This window comes from Salvelinus fontinalis, chromosome 11, assembly GCF_029448725.1.
Source record: "Salvelinus fontinalis isolate EN_2023a chromosome 11, ASM2944872v1, whole genome shotgun sequence".
In the NCBI taxonomy this organism is placed as follows: Eukaryota; Metazoa; Chordata; class Actinopteri; order Salmoniformes; family Salmonidae; genus Salvelinus; species Salvelinus fontinalis.
The window spans coordinates 29,644,024-29,657,779 of NC_074675.1; the positions used below are offsets into that span (position 1 = coordinate 29,644,024).

Below are 13,756 nucleotides of genomic sequence, written 5' to 3' on the forward strand. Positions count from 1 at the left end.
ACTCCACAGCACTCTGATGACCCACACCCACTCCACAGCACTCTGAGGACACACACCCACTCCACAGCACTCTGATGACACACACCCACTCCACAGCACTCTGAGGACCCACACCCACTCCACAGCACTCTGATGACACACACCCACTCCACAGCACTCTGATGACCCACACCAACTCCACAGCACTCTGACGACCCACACCCACTCCACAGCACTCTATAATTCAACACAGGAGCAGCTTCAGTAGCAGGTCCATCCTGCCCAGATGTTCCACAGAGAGGTTTAGACGGTCATTTCTACTGACAGCCAGGAGGCTTTTTATTGCGTGTAATTGATTAACTGTTTATGAGGTCTCTCTATAGGAAAATGTCGTTGCCTGTTTCCCCCCAGTATGGGATAGAAAACAACACTTGAATCAGGCTATTCTTTTAGGGAGACTATGGTTGGTGCAGGGGCCTTTATATGTCTTAATGTGTTGGTCATTGTTGCGTGTCCTGTCATTGTATGTCATTGATGATGCCTGCGGGGATAAAACAGTTTCCCATGTTGGGATGAATAAAGTAATACTATACTCTAATCTAATCTACACACAGGGGTAGTCACCACACACACACACACACACACACACACACACATACAGGAATAGAGACATACAGTGGATTCGGAAAGTATTCAGACCCTCTGACTTTTTCCCACATGTTGTTACGTTACAGCCTTATTCTAAAATTGATGAAATTGTTTTTTTCACTCTTCAATCTACACATAATACCCCATAATGACAAAGCGAAAGCAGGTTTTTAGAAATGTTTGCAAATGTATTACAAAAAAAACGGAAATATCACATTTACATAAGTATTCACACCCTTTACTCTGTACTTTGTTGAAGCACCTTTGGCAGCGATTACAGCCTTGAGTCTTCTTGGGTATGACGCTACAAGCTTGGCACACCTGTATTTGGGGAGTTTCTCCCATTATTCTCTGCAGATCCTCTCAAGCTCTGTCAGGTTGGATGGGGAACGTCGCAGCACAGCTATTTTCAGGTCTCTCCAGAGATGTTCGATCAGGTTCAAGTCCGGGCTCAAGTCCGGGCCACTCAAGAACATTCAGAGACTTGTCCCGAAGCCACTCCGTCGTTGTCTTAGCTGTGTGCTTAGGGTCGTTGTCCTGTTGGAAGGTGAACCTTCGCCCCAAACTGAGGTCCTGAGCACTCTGAGGCAGGTTTTCATCAAGGATCTCTTTTTGCTCTGTTCATCATTCCCTCAATACTGACTATAGTCTCCCAGTCCCTGCCGCTGAAAAACATCCCCACAGCATGATGCTGCCACCACCATGCTTCACCGTAGGGATGGTGCCAGGTTTCCTCCAGACGTGATGCTTGGCATTCAGGGCACAGAGTTCAATCCAGAGAATCTTGTTTCTCATGGTCTGAGAGTCCTTTTGGTGCTGTCATGTGCCTTTTACTGAGGAGTGGCTTCCGTCCGGCCACTCTACCAAATAGGCCTGATTGGTGGAGTGCTGCAGAGATGGTTCTCCTTCTAGGGCGGCAGGTAGCCTATTGGTTCGAGCGTTGGGCCAGTAGCCAAAAGGTTACTGGATCGAATCCCCGAACTGACATGGTAGAAATCTGTCGTTCTGCCCCTGAGCAAGGCAATTAACCCTCTGTTCCCCGGTAGGCCGTCATTGTAAATAAGAATTAGTAGTTAAATAAAGTTTTTTTTAAAAATATATATATATTCTCCCTTCTCCACAGAGGAACTCTGGAGCTCTGTCAGAGTGACAACTGTGTTCTTGTTCACCTCCCTGATCAAGACACTTCTCCCCCGATTGCTCAGTTTGGCCGGGCGGCCAGCTCTAGGAAGAGTCTTGGTAGTTCCAAGCTTCTTCAGTTTAAGAGTGATGGAGGACACTGTGTTCTTGGGGACCTTCAACGCTGCGGCAAATTTTTGGTACCCTTCCCCAGATCTGTGCCTCGACACAGTCCTGTCTCAGAGCTCTACGGACAATTTTTTCTAACTCATGGCTTGGTTTTTGCTCTGACATGCACTGTCAACTGTAGGACCTTATATAGACAGGTGTGTGCCTTTGCAAATCATGTCCAAATAATTGAATTTACCACAGGTGGACTCCAATCAAGTTGTAGAAACATCTCAAGGATGATCAATGGAAACAGGATGCACCTGAGCTCAATTTCAAGTCTTAAAGCAAAGGGTCTGAATACTTATGGAAATAAGGTGTTTCTGTGTTTTATTTTTTAATACATTTGCTAACCTTTCTGAAAACCTGCTTTCACTTTTTCATTATGGGGTATTGTGTGTAGATTGATGAGGGAAAAATATAATTTAATACATTTAAAGGCTGTAATGTAACAAAACGTGGAAACAGTCAAGGGGTCTGAATACTTTCCGAATGCACTGTATGTACACACCCACACAGACACACCCTCTCACACCCTGACTCTAAAAGGGGGGGACGGGGGCAGGGCAGTCTGTGTTCATCTTTGATGTGTAGGATGTAGCTAGTTCAAGTCAGGATGGGGGCAGCCATGGTAGTATGGAGGGTATTCCTCTTTGCCCCTGACCATGCTACCTTGCTGGCTTCTCATTGGTCCTGCTGGAGGTCACCACGGGGGTCAGGCCCGAGGACTTCAAAGCCGACTGGACTCCCAACATTTTTAGACCAACTTTATAATATAGAGTACCTCAGTCTGCACTGTGGTATGGTTATCAATGCAGTAGACGTTGTAGTCACAAACTCAGCAAAAAAAAGAAATGTCCTCTCACTGTCAATTGCGTTTATTTTCAGAATACTCAACATGTGTAAATATTTGTATGAACATAACAAGATTCAACAATTGAGACATAAACTGAACAAGTTCCACAGACGTGACTAACAGAAATTGAATACTGTGTCCCTAAACAAAGGGGGGGGGGGGGGGGGGGGGGGTCAAAATCAAAAGTAACAGTATCTGGTGTGGCCACCAGCTGCATTAAGTACTACAGTGCATCTCCTCCTCATGGACTGCACCAGATTTGCCAGTTCTTACCGTGAGATTTTACCCCACTCTTCCACCAAGGCACCTGCAAGTTCCCGGACATGTCTGGGGGGAATGGCCCAAGCCCTCGCCCTCCGATCGAACAGGTCCCAGACGTGCTCAATGGGATTGAGATGCGGGCTCTTCACTGGCCATGGCAGAACACTGACATTCCTGTCTTGCAAGAAATCACGCACAGAACGAGCAGTATGGCATGGTCATGCTGGAGGGTTGATGTCAGGATGAGCCTGCAGGAAGGGTACCACATGAGGGAGGAGGATGTCTTCCCTGTAACGCACAGCGTTGAGATTGCCTGCAATGACAACAAGCTCAGTCCGATGATGCTGTGACACACTGCCCTAGACCATGACGGACCCTCCACCTCCAAATCAATCCCGCTCCAGAGTACAGGCCTCGGTGTAATGCTCATTCCTTCGAAGGTAAACGCGAATCCGACCATCACCCCTGGTGAGACAAAACCGCGACTCGTCAGTGAAGAGCACTTTTTGCCAGTCCTGTCTGGTCCAGCGACGGTGGGTTTGTGCCTATAGGCGATGTTGTTGCCGGTGATGTCTGGTGAGGACCTGCCTTACAACAGGCCTACAAGCCCTCAATCCAGCTTCTCTCAGCCTATTGCAGACAGTCTGAGCACTGATGGAGGGATTGTGCGTTCCTGGTGTAACTCGGGCAGTTGTTGCCATCCTGTACCTGTCCCGCAGGTGTGATGTTCGGATGTACCGATACTGTGCAGGTGTTGTTACACGTGGTCTGCCACTGCAAGAACGATCAGCTGTCCGTCCTGTCTTCCTGTAGCGCTGTCTTAGGCGTCTCACAGTACGGACATTGCAATTTATTGCCCTGGCCACATCTGCAGTCCTCATGCCTCCTTGCAGCATGCATAAGGCACTTTCACGCAGATGAACAGGGACCCTGGGCATCTTTATTTTGGTGTTTTTCAGAGTCAGTAGAAAGGCCTCTTTAGTGTCCTAAGTTTTCATAACTGTGACCTTAATTGCCTACCGTCTGTAAGCTGTTGGTGTCTTTGCGACCGTTCCACAGGTGCACGTTCATTCATTGTTTATGGTTCATTGAACAAGCATCGGAAACCCTTTACAATGATGATCTGTGAAGTTATTTGGATTTTTACGAATTATCTTTGAAAGACAGGGTCCTGAAAAAGGGACTTTTTTTTGTTGCTGAGTTTAGTAGTTATGTTCTCGATGTGCACACACACACATTCACACACACACACACACACACACACACACACACTTTGTATGTGAGAGTGTGATCCCCCATTCCTCTGTCTCACTTATCCTTTCCTCATTGATTAGTTCAGCTTCTAAACGTGGGAATAGTTAGAAGTTCACAGTCTCACTCACATCGTCCTACAGCACCCTGAACACCCCTGTGGAATAGAGAGAGAAGACGTGAGTAGAGGGAGGATAGGTGGAGAGAGAGGGAGGAAGGGGGAGAAAGTGAAAACTAATTAAAGTTTAGTTTTAATTGCGAGTTCTGCTGGTTGCCGGTGGGAATTCTCTGATTCCAAGAGGGATAACCTTCCCAGGTGTGTGGGAGAATTAGAGAGGGGAGGCGGGGGAGAGACGTCAAACTAGGTCTCCGTGCTCCATATGGTTTCTCTCTCCCTCTGTTTCTCTCTCCACTCGTTCTTTCTCCCTCTCGGCTTCTCTCTCTCTCCCTCCCTTTCTATTCTCAGGTTAAACAAGGCAATGTGTGATTCAGAGGTTGTTGAGACTCGTGGTTGGGTGGCTGTTTGTTTGTTGGGCTTTGTTGTGCGTGCAAGTGTGCTCCAACAGCTGCACAGTGCACACCCAATCAGCCTGGCCACATCAGGGGTGTGTACGTACAGATTTGTATGTGTGTGTGTTCTATGTGTGTATGGTACTGTATGTGTGTGTTTAGTGTGCTGGTACAGTGCCTCAAAGTATTCACACCCATTGATTTTGTCCCACATTTTGTTGGGTTAAAGCCTGAATTTAAAAAGGATTTAATTTATATATGTTTTGTCACTGGCCTACACACGATACACTATAAGGTCAAAGTGGAATTATATCTTTTGAAATTTGTATAAATTAATACAAAAGCTGAAATGTCTTGTGTCAATAAGTAGTCAACCCCTTTGTTGTGACAAGGCTAAATATGTTCAGGAGTCAAAATTTGCTTAACAAATCACATAATAAGTTGCATGGACTCACTGTGCAATAATAGTGTTTAACATGATATTTGAATGTCTAGCTCATCTCTGTACCCCACACATACAATTATCTTTAAAGTCCCTCAGTCGAGCAGTGAATTTCAAACACAGATTCAACCACAAAGACCAGGGAGCTTTTACAATTCTTCTCAAAGAATGGCACCTATTGGTAGATGGGTAAAAATAAATGTATAAGACATTGAATATCCCGTTGAGGATGGTGAAGTTATTAATTACACTTCGGATGGTGTATCAATACACCCAGTCACTACAAAGATACAGGTGTCCTTCCTAACTCAGTTGCCGGAGAGGAAGGAAACCGCTCAGAGATTTCACCATGAGGCCAATGGTGACTATATAACAGTTTAATGGCTGTGATAGGAGAAAACTGAGGATGGATCAACAACATTGTAGTTATTCCACAATACTAACCTAATTGATAAAGTGTAAAGAAGGAAGCCTGTACAGAATATAAAATATTCCAAAACATGCATCCTGTTTGCAACAAGGAACTAAAGTAATACTACAAAGAATGTGGCGAAGCAATTCACTTTTAGTCCTGAATACTTTTTAAAATTAATTTTTTATTTCACCTTTATTTAACCAGGTAGGCCAGTTGAGAACAGGTTCTCATTTACAACTGCGACCTGGCCAAGATAAAGCAAAGTAGTACGACAAAAACAACAACACAGAGTTACACATGGGATAAACAAACGTACAGTCAATAACACAATAGAAAAATCTGTATACAGTGTGTGCAAATGAAGTAAGGAGGTAAGGCAATAAATAGGCCAATAGTGGCGAAGTAATTACAATTTAGCAATTTACACTGGGGTGATATATGTGCAGATGAGGATGTGCAAGTAGAAATACTGGTGTGCAAAAGAGCAGAAAAACAAAAACAAGATGATGTAGGTAGTTGGATGGATGGGCTATTTACAGATGGGCCGTGTACAGCTGCAGCGATCGGTAAGCTGCTCTTGACAGCTGACACTTAAAGTTAGTGAGGGAGATATAAGTCTCAAACTTCAGTGATTTTTGCAATTCGTTCCAGTCATTGGCAGTAGAGAACTGGAAGGAAAGGCGGCCAAAGTAGGAATTGGCTTTGGGGGTGACCAGTGAGATATACCTGCTGGAGCGTGTGCTACGGGTGGGTGTTGCTATGGTGACCAGTGAGCTGAGATAAGGCGTAGCTTTACCTAGCAAAGACTTATAGATGACCTGGAGCTAGTGGGTTTGGCGACGAATATGTAGTGAGGGCCAGCCAACGAGAGCATACAGGTCGCAGTGGTGGGTAGTATATGGGGCTTGGTGACAAAACGGATGGCACTGTGATAGACTACATCCAGTTTTCTGAGTAGAGTGTTGGAGGCTATTTTGTAAATGGCATCGCCGATGTCAAGGATCGGTAGGATAGTCAGTTTTACGAGGGTATGTTTGGCAGCATGAGTGAAGGATGCTTTGTTGCGAAATAGGAAGCAGATTCTAGATTTAATTTTGGATTGGAGATGCTTAATGTGAGTCTGGAAGGAGAGTTTACAGTCTAGCCAGACACCTAGGTATTTATAGTTGTCCACATATTCTAAGTCAGAACCATCCTAGTGATGCTAGTCGGGCGGGCGGGTGCGAGCAGCGATCGGTTGAAGAGCATGCATTTAGTTTTACTTGCATTTAAGTCCAGTTCGAGGCCACGGAAGGAGTGTTGTATGGCGTCGAAGCTCGTTTGGAGGTTTGTTAGCACAATGTCCAAAGAAGGGCCAGATGTATACAGAATGGTGCCATCTGCGTAGAGGTGGATCAAAGAATCACCCACACCAAGAGCGACATCATTGATATATACAGAGAAACGAGTCGGTCCGAGAATTGAACCCTGTGGCACCCCCATAGAGACTGCCGGAGGTCCGGACAATAGGCCCTCCGATTTAGCACACTGAACTCTATCTGAGAAGTAGTTAGTGAACCAGGCGAGAATACAAAGTGTTATGTTTGGGTCAAATCCAATACAACGCATTACTGAGTACCACTCTCCATATTTTCACGTATGTTATGGGTATTCTAATAATCGTTAAGGACTGGGCCGTTTTTCAGGATAAAAAATTCACTCCTAGAGGAAAACCTGGTTCAGTCTGCTTTCTACCAGACACTGGGAGATGAATTCACCTCTCAGCAGGACAACAATATAAAACTCAAGGCCAAATATACACTGGAGTTGGTTATTTTATGTTTTATTTAACCAGGCAAGTCAATTAAGGACAAATTCTTATTTACAATGACGGCCTAGGAACAGTGTGTTAACTGCCTTGTTCAGAACAACAGATTTTGACCTTGTCAGCTCTGGGATTCGATCTAGCAACCTTTCCGGTTACTGGGCCAACGCTCTAACCACTAGGCTACCTGCTGCTTACCAGGAAGACAGTGAATGTTCCTAATTGGCTGAGTTACAGCTTTGACTTAAATCTACTTGAAAATCTATGGCAAGACCTGAAAATGTTTGTCTAGCAATGATCAACAACCAATTTGTCAGAGCTTGGAGAATTTTGAAAAGAATCATGGGTAAATGTTGCACAATCCAGGTGTGGAAAGCTCTTACAGATTTACCCAGAAAGACTCACAGCTGTAATCGCTTCTGAAGGTGCTTCTACAACGTATTGACTCAGGGTTGTGAATACTTATGTAAATGAGATATATTTCATTTTCAATAAATCTGCAAAAATGTCTAAACTTGTTTCCACTTTGTCATTATGGGATATTGTGTGTAGATGTGTGAGAGAAATGATTTAAGCAATTTTAAATTCATGCTGTAACAACAAAATGTGGAATAAGTCGAGAGGAACGAATACTTTATGACGACACTGTATGAATGTCATGTGTAGTTGAGTGTGTGTGTGTGGTTTTCCATGTGCGCCTGAATGCTTTTGTAGTTCTATCTGTGTACAATATACTGTATATAGCATATCACTGTACCTGTGCACGTGACATTAAAACTTAAAACTCTCCCCGCCCCATATGTATTTTAGTGTACTGTATAGCATTGTGTACCACAGTGCAGCTACAGCATGCATTGCATACGGAGTATAAATTACACTTCTAAAAATACCCTGTAAACCAGTTCACCCCCTCCTTACGCCCTGGGCCGGATAACTCCCTCCCTGCTCGGATCGCTCCACCCTGTCATGAAATGCAAGCTGTTCCTGTTGTACATTCCACATGCTAAAGGAAGGAACCAACTCCCCAAAGAAGAGGGGGGGGCTCCATTTTTTTGTCCCAAGGTAGCCCCTTGTATAAACGAGATGATTCCTAGCTAACTCCTATGTGAGGTTAGGTGTGTAGTTTAAAGGAGTTGTGTCATTGTTCCGTTGGGCGTTCCCCAAGACTCTGTCCCGAGGTCCCTTTCATTTTGCTTTGTTGTGCGTATCTGTGTGTCTTGTGTGTGTGTCTGCACAAGTGCATGCGTTTGTGTAGTGTGTTTGCATTGAAGCGTGCCCGCGTTTGTGTGTGTGTGTGTGGCCCCAGGCTGTTGTCAGGCAGATCTGAGTTAGCCCAGCTGGCTCGAGTGTAGGTAGCAACGTACCTCCTGAAGGAAGAAAAGAGGAGGAAACAGAGCACGCGCATTCCTCAACGCACACTGAACATGGCCACAGGGGAACTGCAAGCACAGCAAGACTTCTCCTCCCTTCCCTCGTTCCTCCCACTCTAACTCGTATATCTCTCTCTCTCTGTCTCTCCCTGTTTCATACTCCTCACCCCCCCTTTCCCTAATACCCCTCTCTCTATCTCTCTCTGCCTGCTGCCAGACCATAGCAGGGAGATGATCTCGGGAAGAATTCCAGAATGTTGGAATCCAGGGGATTATACTTAGAAGGAAATCTTGAATGATGGAATATTTAGGGTTTAGCAGAAATGTTTTGACTTTTTTGCTGTTTGGCTCTTGTGAGTGTGATGTCATTATTATGACATATGACCATCCCCTAATCCCATGCATACACACATAAACACACACCAACACGCTCGGATCAACAGGCGCTTAGCCTAAACAGGAAATGCTGGGGTTCCCGTGTGTTTCTGCAGATGTTCTTTGTTGTGATCTCATGTATAGATGAGATGGTCCACTGCATTATGTACAGTGCCTTCAGAAAGCCTGAATTAAGAAATGGATTAAATGTTTTTTCTCTCACTCATCTACACACACTAACCCACAATGACACACTAACACACACGTGAAAACATGTTTTTAGAAATTTTTAGCAAATGTATTGAAAATGAAATATAGAAATGTCAAATGTACATAAGTATTCACACCCCTGAGTCAATACATGTTAGAATCACCTTTGGCAGTGATTACAGCTGTGAGTCTTTCTGGGTACGTCTCTAAGAGCTTTGCACACCTGGATTGAACGATATTTGCACATTATTCTTGAAAGAATGATTCAAGCTCTGTCAAGTTGGTTGTTGATCTTTGCTAGACAGCCATTTCCAAGTCTTGACATACATTTTCAAGAAGATTTAAGTCAAAACTGTACCTATTCAGGAACATTCAATGTCGTCTTGGTAAGCAACTCCAGTGTATATTTGGCCTTGTGTTTTAGTTTATTGTACTACTGAAAAGTGAATTTGTCTCCCAGTGTCTATTGGAAAGCAGACTGAACTAGGTCTTCATGTAGGGTTTTGCTTGTTCTTAGCTCTATTCCGTTTCTTTTTATCCAAGAAAAAACTCCTTTGTCCTTGCCTGATGACAAGCATACCCATAACATGATGCAGCCATTGCCATACTTGAAAATATGAAGAATGGTACTCAGTGATGTGTTGTGTTGGATTTGCTCGAAACAACTCTTTGTATTCAATACCAAGTTAAATTGTATGCCAATTTTTATTGCAGTTTTAATTTAGTGCTTTGTTGCAAACAGGATACATGTTTTGGAATATTTTATATTCTGTATAGACTCCCTTCTTTTCACTCTGTCATTTAGGTTAGTATTGTGAAGTAACTACAATGTTGTTGATCCATCCTCAATTTTCTCCTATCACATACATTAAACTCTGTAACTGTGTTAATGTCACCATTGTCCTCGTGGTGCAATCCCTGAGCGGTTTCCTTCCTCTCCGGTAACTGAGTTAGGAAGGACTCCTGTATCTTTGTAGTGACTGGGTGTATTGGTACACCATCCATAGTGTAATTAATAACTTCACCATGCTCAAAGGGATATTCAATGTATTTTTTGATTGTTACCTATCTACCAATAGGTGCCCTTCTTTACGAGGCACTGGGAAACCTCCCTGGTCTTTGTGGTAGAATCTGTATATGAAATGCACTGCTCAACTGAGAGACCTTATAGATAATTGTATGTTTGGGGTACAGAGATGAGGTAGTCATTCAAAAATCTATTATTATTGCACACAGAGTGAGTGCATGCTACTTATTATGTGACTTGTTAAGCAAATTTTGACTCCTGCACTTATTTAGCAAAGGGTTTGAATACTTATTGACTCGAGACATTTCAGCTTTTCGTTTTTAATTAATTTGTAAAAAAGAAAAAATATAATAATAATAATAATCATCTCAAAACATAATTCTACTTTGACATTATGCGCTATTGTTTGTAGGCCGGCGACACAAAATCTCCATTGAATCCATTTTAAGTTCAAGCTGTAACACGACAAAATGTGGTTCAAGTCGAGGGGTGTGGATCCTTTCTGAGTGAGGCTACATGACCGTAGTTTTGCATGGCTATGTTGAGGAAATACAGGCTTCATGTATACGCTTCTACTGTACAACTGAGGCATGCTAAGTCACGGTGTGTGTGTGTGTGTGTGTGTGTGTGTGTGTCCTGTGTGTCCTGTGTGTCTGTCTGTGTCTTGGCTGGCTAAGTGGAGGGCATAATGGCTGTCTCCACTAGCAGCAGTAATCAGTATAACTCCTGGACGCTCATTAGGTGTGTGTGTGTGCGTTTGCGTGTGTGTGTGTGTGTGTGTGTGTGTGTGTGTGTGTGTGTGTGTGTGTGTGTGTGTGTGTGTGTGTGTGTGTGTGTGTGTGTGTGTGTGTCCGTCCGCGCGCCCGCCGAATAACTATCAGTGGTAAGCAGGGGACTGCTCTTAGAACCGTAGCATTATTAGTCTGGACGGACCAGCCTCACAGACCTAGTCACACACACCCTGCCTGCAGTTATGTTCTAATGTGCTGGGGATTAGTAGTGCAACAGGGTGTGTTGCGACGGAACTAAACCAGTTTGTTTACTCATCGAAGTCAGGACACTGACTTTCATACACTTCTCTAGACGCTACACTTCAGTATGTACACAACTTACCATCAGATTCTGTCAGTGTGTGTTATTCAAAGCCGTTGTGTGCTTGTGTTACAGGTACAGGCGATACCTGGCCCACGCAGGTACACACCCACGCATTGAACACACGCGGTGGGAGGACGACTGTGGCAGGTGAGAGGAATAGAGGTGTGTGTGTGTGTGTGTCCTAATAGATTAGCACTGCTGTGTCAGTTGGTTGGCTGAGCCAGGAGCTGGAAATGGGCTGAGAGTCCCTTGTTGAAACCAGACATCCCATTGTCCACCCCACACACACACACACACACACACACACAGGCACAGACACACATTCGCTTAAAGACTCACACGTACTGTACACACACCTGCTGGGTTCCACCATTCTGTCTCTATTCAGGGGAGACGAAGGAGAAGAGTGGGAGGAGGGAACGGAGCATGCGGAGTGGGGGGGGGGGGGGTTAGTCACTCAGACAGGTATTCACACAGCTCAGGTCATGCTGGGAGGGAGGGAGGGAGAGATAGAGAGGACAGCTCAGGTCATGCTGGGAGGAAGGGAGGGAGTGATAGAGAGGGAGAGAGAGGGAGTGATAGAGAAGGAGGGATGGATGGAGAGGGAGGGGGGGGTGGAGGGTGAGGGATGGAGAGGGAGGGAGGGAGGGATGGAGAGGGAGGGAGGGATGGAGAGGGAGGGAGACAAAGAAAAACAGATGATAAAGTAGAAGGAGGAGGCAGACGGAGAGATGAATAGTGATAGCCAGCTCTGTATTCTCCTGTCACCTCTCCCCTCTCGCCCCCCCCCCCCCTCTTCTTGTTCTCCCCCTTTCTTTGTGAACAGATGGGTGGAGGTATCCGATTTGAATGAAAGACTATTGAAAAGGAGGCTATGAAAAGACCACGACCAACAGCCAGCTCCACACACATACACACACCTTCACAATCACTATCACACACTCACTATCACACACTTTTGCTCGAACATGTGTAGCCTACCTGCACGAACACACACATACATATTCAAACTCTCTCTCTCTCTCTCTCTCTCTCTCTCTCTCTCTCTCTCTCTCTCTCTCTCTCTCCTCCCTCTCTCTTTGTTCAGGTTGCTGTTGTGCTCTGCCTGCTGTTCTCCCACTAGACTGTCTGTCTGATGGTGATGTACTACATGTCAACATGACATGTTTCAGACATGTTGTGTACTGCACACTTAGCTTTGTGGATCAACCAGCTCTCGAAGAACCGCTGTAACCCCTAAATGTGAAGTGAGTGTGTGTCCGTGTGTGTGTTTGTGTGTGTGTGTACCATATGAGAACGTGTCTGATATTTGGTCCTCTATAGGTTGCTCTCTGGTTGAACAGGCTTTACATTTCTCCACCTGTCATCAACAGCATTGTACACAGACGCACACGCACACACACACATGCCGCACACACACACACACACACACACTTAAGACTTAGTGACGAGACGTTGTGTTTTGACAGAGAGGCCGAGGAATGAGATAAATAGGAGGAAGGAAGGGATGAGAGACAGAGAGAAAAGGGAGGGGGGGGGGGGTGCCATTGAAAAGAAGGCCATTTGTACTGATTGTGAATTCATCACATCTACTATCACATCTACTATCACATCTACTATCACTCATGATAGATAGGTAGTATCTATACAGCGGATGTCTTTCTCTCTACCATGTGACATGATGACAGCGAGAACCAAAGGGAATGGGATATAGGACATTTTTGGAAAAGAGAGAGAGAGAGAGAGTGGTCGAGAGAGGGGGGGTGAGAGAAAATGAGAGGGACTGGAGAGGGAGGGAGAGAGCTGGAGAGGGACAGAGAATACTAGAGGGAGAATGAGAGAGCTGGAGAGGGACAGAGAATACTAGAGGGAGAAGGAGAGAGCTGGAGAGGGACAGAGAATACTAGAGGGAGAAGGAGAGAGCTGGAGAGGGACAGAGAATACTAGAGGGAGAATGAGAGAGCTGGAGAGGGACAGAGAATACTAGAGGGAGAATGAGAGAGCTGGAGAGGGACAGAGAATACTAGAGGGAGAAGGAGAGAGCTGGAGAGGGACAGAGAATACTAGAGGGAGAAGGAGAGAGCTGGAGAGGGACAGAGAATACTAGAGGGAGAAGGAGAGCTGGAGAGGGACAGAGAATACTAGAGGGAGAAGGAGAGCTGGAGAGGGACAGAGAATACTAGAGGGAGAATGAGAGAGCTGGAGAGGGACAGAGAATACTAGAGG

General features: G+C 45.0%; 1 protein-coding gene across 3 annotated transcripts in view; it reads left to right on the forward strand.

The window, feature by feature from the left end:
* The window catches only part of LOC129865469 (lysine-specific demethylase 6B-like), a 166,973-nt gene that overhangs the window by 58,716 nt on the left and 94,501 nt on the right, over nt 1–13,756 (forward strand). The window contains exons 4-5 of one of the 3 annotated variants that reach the window (XM_055938297.1): nt 11,603–11,677; nt 12,357–12,777. The gene's annotated coding sequence lies outside the window, so the exon portion shown is untranslated. The remainder of the gene's footprint in view (nt 1–11,602; nt 11,678–12,356; nt 12,778–13,756) is intronic. The other 2 variants (XM_055938298.1, XM_055938300.1) reach the window with 2 other exon arrangements.